Here is a 7,917-nt window from a genome sequence, read left to right on the forward strand (position 1 = left end):
GCTACAAGCCACTCAGGGGGGCTGGGATTTATAATGTGAACCAATCAATGCATGTATTTGTGATTCTGTGGTTTTAATAAAAAGCCAGCAGTCTCTAGTCACTTCCTGTTTGGGACCGTGCTAAAAGGTGAGCAGATGTAGTTTCCTTGTCTGATCTATATATATCACCTTAATAATTTAAATCAAACGGCAGAATGGAGTTAGCCCTGAGGTTATATCAGGGGCCTCATCTACATCACCATGTTAACGATAAAACCTGTTCTAGTAAAGTTACTTTTTGCTTTAACATAATCTGTTGTGAGGCTTGTTAATTCTCCAAGCAGGTGTAACAGTGTATGCCCGGGTGACAACACAGGTAAAGTGAATATAATCTGTGTCTATTTATCTGTCATTTATTATTGAGCTTTACATCAGCACTGCACCACAGCTGTGTCAAAAGGGAGTGAGACCAAATTATTGGGGGGTGTTAAAGCAGAGTACAGGCTCAATTAATTACCAGCGGCTCCTCCGGGGGTAAGCGCTACACTTGCAAGCAAGTTTTTATTTTGGATACTTCATTTCTTTTTTTTTTAATAAATTGCCCAGAGTATTTTTGGTACTACTCTATGTGGAATCTTTCTGTAGCGCCCCCTTACTTCCAGTATGGGCACTACGCTAAAGTTAGTGGGGAATGGGAGAGTTATTCTTGCTCCCATTCACAATTTGTCATATTTGGGCTGCTGTCATTCCAGAAATGTCATGTAGGTCAGCCTGTGCTCCAGGGGTGCCGATCCCACCCCTGGGCAACAGGTGGCGCTAAAGGGGTTCTGGCAGAGCAATTTTCCCCAGCAGCCAATTAGAGGAGTTTTCCCTCACGGGGCATGCTGGGGGAGAGTATATCTGTGGCAGACGCCATCTTAATTGGTTCTTCCCGCGGGTTCCAGGTTCGGCATCCACCTTTAGGGTGTGCGCATCCAACGGACCCCGGCGATGGCCTTCCAGGCCGGGGTCAAATGCTACGTGGAGCTCTATATTGCTGAGAGGGGTCCCAGTGACTTACTGGGTCCCCAGTTCTATTGAGAGCATCCCAGGCTGGATGCCGTTCGATTGGGGGGTTGGCTTGAGGAGAACCCGGAGGAAGGTTGTCCAACAGGGCTTGAACTAACCAATCGGGGATCTGGTGACCGGAACACTGACAGGTAAGCTTTGCTGTCATCCGGTGACCTATGCTGAAACCTACTGGGAGGATTCGCTCAATTCGTCCATTTAGCTCATTCAAGTAATTGGCCTGTGGCAGAGGCCTAGAGCCAGTTCTGTGAGAAAGATCTGTTCCTCCCAGCAATCTAAAGTGACACTTCGGCTGCCAGGCTTGTGACAGGAGTCTGTCTGGGGGGACTTCACCCACTCTGGCTAGAGTGGCGACGAACTGTAATTTGGTACTACTGAGAGCAGGATTGCTCGGTTCTTATCCAGGCCTGATACCGCAAAGTTCTCCCTCTTTCTTCATCAACCTTTTCTTCCTATTTGATGTTGATGTTGGCCTGGAAATAAAGCACTGGAAAACCTCTATTTCTTGTCTGGACATCCGCTCAATACTCTGTTCTCCAACTGCACCCCTAGACAACACTAAGGTAACTTAATACGCCGATCCCAACAACAAATCAGCAGCTCCTACGGGGGTAGCACTACATTTCTTTTTATTTCCGATTTTTAAACAACACCCCACCTGGCTCCTGTACCCCGCTGAGAACATCATACCCCTGAAGATAGCCGGTAAGCCAACAGCAGACCTCCCCTGATATCGGAAGGCTCAACACCCCTTTGCGGGGACATCTGGTGAGTGGGGACCCAACAGGGGGAGCACGGATGACACATTGGAGATCAAGACACAAAATATAATTCTTCCCTTTTTGCCCATTAACCATTCCACATCCAATATATTATGATGTACTGTTATTCATACTGCTGATTACATCGTTCTCTCAAAATCTTTTTCAATAAGTGGACACTCCGGAGTTTATGGTTTTTGGTATATTTACATTGTGTGGATCACTTTTATGGTCATCTCAGACCACAGACACAGTTTTTTAATTCAGAGTTGATATACTTACTATTGAAAAACACTTGTACACCAGGATTGGATCACAGAATTTATTGATTATTCCTAATCTTTTATTTCTTCACAACATTTTTTTTTCTAAATTGTGCACTTATTTTTGTTGGCCTCAGTCATCTCTATTGGCACTGGTCGCTTAGGGCTGATATCAATACTCTCATTATTTTACGTACTACACAGTTATAGAACCCATTGCTGGGAGTCTGAAATGTATTAATAGGGTCACCTACTGCAACCAAATCGGGGGCCCACCGCACAGAGGTGTCCGACAAATTTCTTACACACCGTCACCTTTCATGGAGCAGTAGCCATTAATAACTCTGGTGACAGAACATTCAGCAACCATCCTGAGGCTCCACCACTACCCCTATATCACATCACTTCTATTCTATTTCACACTCCTCCCTTGGGAGGTTTTACGAGGGGGGCAGCAGCCCATACACCCAAACCGTATTGCCGAATCTATTACATTAAACTTATTGTGAGGAGTTGCGTGGTGGGGAGAAGGTCTGCAATAAGTACGGGATTTGGTCCGGTAAATATAAATTCATCGGGAGGTTTAAAAATGACCCTGACTGTGTGGGTGGGGTGAAGCGTCCACCTGTGGTTTTCTCGATAGTGGGGGGGAAAGAGGATTTCTCTTCTATCCGGGACAGCCGATGTATTGCAGGAACTGTTTGAGCTATGGACACACTAGAGCACAATGTGAGAAAGGTCAGCGCTGTAGGTTTTGTGGGAGCGCGGACCATCTGGTGGCCCAGTGTCGGGAGCTGAGGGTCTGTGATCTCTGCCGGAAATCTGGCCACCTGGCCAGGAATTGTGACTTGTACAAAAATGTGAAGCCAGCACACATGTTTTTGGAGGTTGTCAGGACTTCACGTGCAGGTGGGCGATCTCGGGTTCAAGTGGAATCTGATGAAGAAGAGCAGGGAGGGGATGTCCCAAAGCGGAGCGCCGCCGATGCAGGCTCGGCCAGTGGCCCCCCCTCTCCGCCTCATGGTGCATCTGGTGGTGAAGCAGAGAGTGAAGGGGTGCAGGAGCGGATCCTGTGGTACAGGATCTGGCCGGGGGCCCCTCCTCTGAAGTCAATGATGCTGAACCAGTGCCCAGAGATTCAAGTCAGCAGGAGAACACTGAAATGGAGGTGGAGACAGCCGAAGAGCCAACGGGTGAGGAGGAGGCGCAAATGAAAGATGATGCAGACAGCCTGGGGTCTCAGGGCCCAGCCACCCCGGATACAGTGATGGGGGATATCTCTTCTAGCGAGGAGGAGTGTGAGGAGGGGGATAGCGAGAGGAGCTTGACGTGTGGACAGAAGGTGGCGCTGAGTTCCGAAGAGGAAGAATGTGCTAGGAAGAAGATTAGAAGGGAGGACTCCTCGGGAGGGGAGGGTGCCCTGACAATTTAACTTAGCGGGGGTGCTGACGATGTTCAGGAGCCTGCCGATTCCTCAGCACCAGTTAGAAGGCAGAGTGGCAGGTTGGCTAAGAAAGAATTATCACAGAAGATCTAATGGCTGAGTTCTTTCATCTATTGGTCATAATGGCCCTTACCATTGGTACCATTAATGTATGAAGTATTGGGTCTGCATGGAGAAGAATTGCAGTGTTTGATGAGTTACAGAATGCTAATGTCGATGTCATTTGTGTGCAGGAAACATGGCTGTCACGCATCCCCAGGGTATCTGAATGGGAGCATGGGGAGAGTGTGTGGTCTTTGGCAAATGCTTCGCGGAACGAGGGGATTGGTGTGTTAATTAAAAGTAAAGATGTAAAGATAAAATCGTATGAAGTGGTGGTCCCAGGGAGAGTTTTGATGTGTATGTTGGATTGTAGAGGGGTGGATGTGAGATTGTTTAATGTATACGGGCATGCAGATAAAAATCAGAGGAAGGAGCTTTTAGAGTGCCTTAAGCTTTATTTGGAAGGATTCCAATGGTGGTGGTGGGCGATTTTAACTTGATCTGGTCCCCCCAGGATATGGAGGGATCTGGGGAGAGCAGTCCAGATATTACATCAAGGGTGTTTAACGAAATTATAGAGGATTTCCGATTGCAGAACGCAGCAAAAGTGGTGGGAGGAGAGGTGCCACTGTTTACTTGTTTTGCAGATAGTGGGGTTTGTAGATCAAGACTGGACTTCACCCTCTTCTCTGAAGGTTGGTGGGTGGTGCTATGCGATACGTTGAATGTCTCCTTTTCAGACCATGTATTGCTTTGAAGTAAGGCAGTTCTGGAGGAAGGGCAGGTTTTTGACAGGGGTGTGTGGAAGCTGAACACTTACCTGCTGGAGGACCCTGGGGTGCTTAGTGATTTTAAACTCTTTTTTTGAGAAATTTATAACGAGGAAGGGGGATTTTGATAATATCATGCTTTGGTGGGATTTTTGTAAAAAGAAGGTAGCAGTTTTTTTTCAAGGGGTTGGTATAAGGAAAGCCCAGGAGAGAAAGGCCGAGAGTGCTAAACTGGTGGAAGAGCTTTTCTTCTTATATTGCTGTAAAAGACTTGGTTTGCAGGTGAAGGATGAGATTGTGCAGGTGCGGGAGCGTAGGAATAAGGAACTTAAGCGGAGGGGAAAAGATCTGATCTTTCAGGCAAAATTGAAGGATCTTGAAGAGGGGGAAAAATGCTCCCGTTTCTTTTTCAAAAAGATACTTAAAACGAAAGGGTGTCTGAAATCCGTTCTGGTCCAGGAGGGCGAGGTCTTCGGTGAAGAGATGTGTGGAGCGGTCAAGGCTTTCTACCAAGATCTCTGTGGTGGGGGAGAAATGGCAAGGCAGGAGGAGATCGGCGAATATTGCAGTATCCTAGAAGATGGTCTGAGTGGAGAGGACAAAATGATGTTAAGGGAGGGGATTTCTGCGATGGAACTCCTGGACAGGCTGAGAGAGATGAAAAGTGGGAAGACCCCTGGAAAAGATGGATTGCCTGCAGAATTTTATGTGACGTGTTGGCCAGTAGTGGGCGTTTGTGACGGAGGTAATAAACTACTGCGTCTCTCAGAGATGTACGGCTCCGTCAATGAAGGATGTCTGATCACATTAATTCACAAGAAAGGAGATCAGTGGGATATGAAGAACTGGAGACCGATCACGTTGCTCAACTGTGATTACAAGCTTTTTGCCAAAGTGTTTTCTAAAAGGTTAGGTAAGGTGGTGGATAAGATGGTGGGGGAGTGGCAGCTCTGCGCAGTGCCAGGTCGCAGGATTGCGGAGGGCCTGGCTCTGTTACGAGATCCGACATATCATACGCAATCAAATAATGTGGCTTGCCTTTTTATTTCACTGCCTACTGAGGCTGAGAATTCCGGAGGAGGTGGTGGATATCTTTAAGAGCTTTTATGATAGAATTGAGAGCCAAGTCTTAGTTAATGGCAAGTTATCATAACCTGTCTTGAAACAATCTGGTTTGAGGCAGGGGTGTCCATTGTCCCCTATTTTTTTCATCTGTGTCATGGAGCCCCTGCTGAGGCAGATCCAAGCAGATAAAATGCTCAAGGGCCTCTTCCTGCCTGGAGGAGATGGCCTTAGATTGAAATCCATGTGTTATATGGATGATATTTGTGTGCTTTGCAATACACAGTCTGACTTAAATAGATTGGATTTGCAGCTAAGGATCTTTTCTGGTGTCTCTGGGCTAAGGGTCAATTGGGGGAAGAGTAGTATCTGTAGTTTGAGTGGGAGAGATGATATTGTGTCAGACAAAATCCCTAAAGCGACCTCCATAAAGATCTTGGGTGTCAACTTTGAGAGGGACCTTTTCAATTATGTAAATTCTAAGATCCAAAAAAAGTGGATTTTTGGAAGTTGAGATCTTTGACATTGACAGGGAAGATATTAATCATCAAGTCAGTTTTCCTGCCCTTGTTACTTTATTATGCGGTGGTGTTCCCCTTTTAATGTACGGTGGTATAAGAAGATCGAGAGAGTGATGGCCATCTTTTTGTGGACTCTAAAATGGAAAAGGTGAGGAGAGAAGAAATTAAGAAGCTGGGGCAAAATGGAGGTTTGGGGTTCCCAGATGTCCAGGGCTACATAAATATGCACTTCTGGCTCTCTGCTTTTAAGATCTTTGCAGGGGGAGGGAGGACTGCCAGGCTTATGAGGTATCATGCCAAACGTATTTTGGTGAAGTTTGGGTGGTGCAACAGATTTATTAAGACCTACAGCTTTGATTGTCCCGTCTTACTATTTGTAGTTGAAAAGTTATTATGATAGTGCCCAGTTGGAGGGTTTGGGGGAAGAGGGGACAGTAAAAAGTAAGCTGGTGAGATGGCTTAGGAGGGCAGAGTTGGTGTGTCCAATCTTTAACTTTCCCTCTTCGGTGGCTGAAGTTATTTGGTGTAGGTTGGGTTGGAAGGATGTGGCTAACTGGCAGAAAGAAGTGGTATGGTCAGGGTTGCATGATTGCCTCCAGACTAAGTTCTTTTTGAAATCTAGGGACTTGGTGCAGGATGATACTTGCCCAAGGAGGGGATGTGGAGGAGTGGAGTCAACATATCATGTTTTTTGGGGTTGTGATTTTGCCTGTGAGTTGAAAAGAGCACTTACCAGTTTTGCAAAGGAAGTGTTGGATGTTGGAAATCTGTCCTTTTTACTCCTTTTGTTTGGGCTGGTGGGAGGTGGGAGAGAAAATCAAAGGAAAGTGTGGATTTTTAACTATATTGTGAAGGAGATTGTGTGGAACGCAAGACAACTGTGTGTCCGGAAGAATGTGTTGGCATGATTGTATCTAAAGTTGTACTTTAATTACTTGAAAGATGTGCAGGTGTTGGGGGAGGAGGAGGCAGAAGTGTTATGGAAGAGGAGTAGGTGGGAGGATGTGCTTTTTATCAGCCTGAGGTATGATGTAATGGTTATATATGTATGTTTGTTGTTACTTATCCTTGATGTTTTAAAAACGCATACTTTAAAAAAATGAAGAAAACAAAAGATAAAAGATAAAATGAAGCTTAAATGATGATGAGATTGCCTTTACACAGCTAGGAGATTTCTGGAGTGTGAAGGCGGATGATGATAGGAAAATGGAATGATCTGATAAGTAAAAAAAAAAAAAAATCTGTTATCAGTTTGATATCTGATACATCCCCTATCTGGGGACCATATATTAAATGGATTTTTAGAACAGGGAGATGGAAGAAGAGCTTGCTCTGTCCACTCCACGCATCGACCTGGTATTGCAGTACCTCCAGGACCGGTGCACCCCTCTATTACGCAGTGTCAAAAAATAGATTTAACTGGAACATCATCCAACTTGTTTGTCTTGTTTCTTCTTCTTGTTGCTGCTGACAATGTTTCTTGCTTAAACATGGTTCCGTGCTCTAATAAACTGGCATTTAACCCTTGTGTCTTTGTCTTCATTGCTTCTTGTCACTTTCTTGCGGGAAGGAAGACGTTTTTTTCTGCTCACCAAATGACACTACTTGATGAAGTCACCTATTCAGCAACACCTAGATTTTAGTCAGGGCATCCAATTTTCGACAAGTCAGCTAGTGTTCTACTCCTCGCTCGCTCTCTCTCCTAAGGCCCAAAATGAAGCCTTCGATAAGCAGTGACCACTCTGCTGTCAAACAAGGGGGCTGAATTCACTCCATTGCTGTGTGCCTTGCTGCATGCAGCAACTAGCTTGAAAAGTCAGCTGTGGCAAGGGTTTTTTATTTTTATCCGGAGGATCCCTTAGTCTTTGACTTCCTCTAGTGGCCCTCGATTTTCTTCCACGTTATGTTAACTAAGTCCACTTTATGTTAACTAAGTCCACTAGGAGGCCGGCACATGCAAATGATTATCCTCGTTGAACGTGCACGAGGAGCAACGAGAAGCACCTG

General features: G+C 45.7%; 1 pseudogene; it reads left to right on the plus strand.

Annotated features, from left to right (window-relative positions):
- The first annotated feature begins 7,124 nt into the window (after nucleotides 1-7,124).
- On the plus strand, nucleotides 7,125-7,300 carry LOC120938652 (annotated as a pseudogene).
- The last annotated feature ends 617 nt before the right edge of the window (nucleotides 7,301-7,917 follow it).

The sequence above is a fragment of the Rana temporaria genome, chromosome 4, assembly GCF_905171775.1.
Source record: "Rana temporaria chromosome 4, aRanTem1.1, whole genome shotgun sequence".
Classification (NCBI taxonomy): Eukaryota; Metazoa; Chordata; class Amphibia; order Anura; family Ranidae; genus Rana; species Rana temporaria.